This window comes from Crocuta crocuta, unplaced genomic scaffold (assembly GCF_008692635.1).
Source record: "Crocuta crocuta isolate KB4526 unplaced genomic scaffold, BGI_CrCroc_1.0 scaffold385, whole genome shotgun sequence".
NCBI classification, from domain to species: Eukaryota; Metazoa; Chordata; class Mammalia; order Carnivora; family Hyaenidae; genus Crocuta; species Crocuta crocuta.
This window is the reverse complement of record NW_027533270.1, coordinates 776,247-777,033: the sequence shown is the minus strand read 5'-3', so window position 1 is coordinate 777,033 and position 787 is coordinate 776,247.

Sequence of the window (787 nt, the reverse complement as noted above, 5' to 3'; positions counted from 1 at the left end):
TGTTTCCATTTCTATTTTTCAAACCCAGTCCACTATACAATTTGAGAAACCAAACCAATGAACCCAGGAAAAAAAAGACAAACAAAATAACAAACTCTTAAATATGAAGAACAAACTAGTGGTGGCCAGAGGGGTGGAGGCAGAGGGAGGAGTGAAATAGGTGAAGGGGATTAAGAGCATACTGACTGTAGGGTGCCCGGCTGGCTCAGTTGGGTAGAGCATGTGACTCCTGGTTTCAGGGTCCTTGAGTTCAAGCCCCATGTTGGGCATAGAGATTACTTTAAAACAATAAGATTTAAAAAAACACAACGGTACACTTATAGTGATGAGCACCGAGTAATGTATAGAATTGTTGGATTGCTGTATTGTACACCAGAAAGTAATATAACCCCGTATGTCAATTACACTGGAATTCAGTTTTTTAAAAAAAATCAGTCCATTATAAAATAATTATTTTCATGTCTGGTTTCCATTTAAAATAAGTATCAAATGGGAGTGCGGTGGTTGATTAATAGAGGAGCCTGCTNTTTGGTTAGTACTATTTTTATCCTTATCATACGTGTTTAATTTCCATCTTTAATATACCAGGTTAAAGACAGAAAACACAGGGAACACTGATGCTGATATACAGCATGTGACTGAGGAGTCTAAAAATGGTAATAATTCTTCCAATTTGCCTTCTGGAGATCTATGACTTTTGATTAATCAACATTCTCAGATAAAACATGACACCATCTCTAAGACTTCAAAAGCCACCCTTAAAAGAGCCAATAAAGAAAAGAATGCA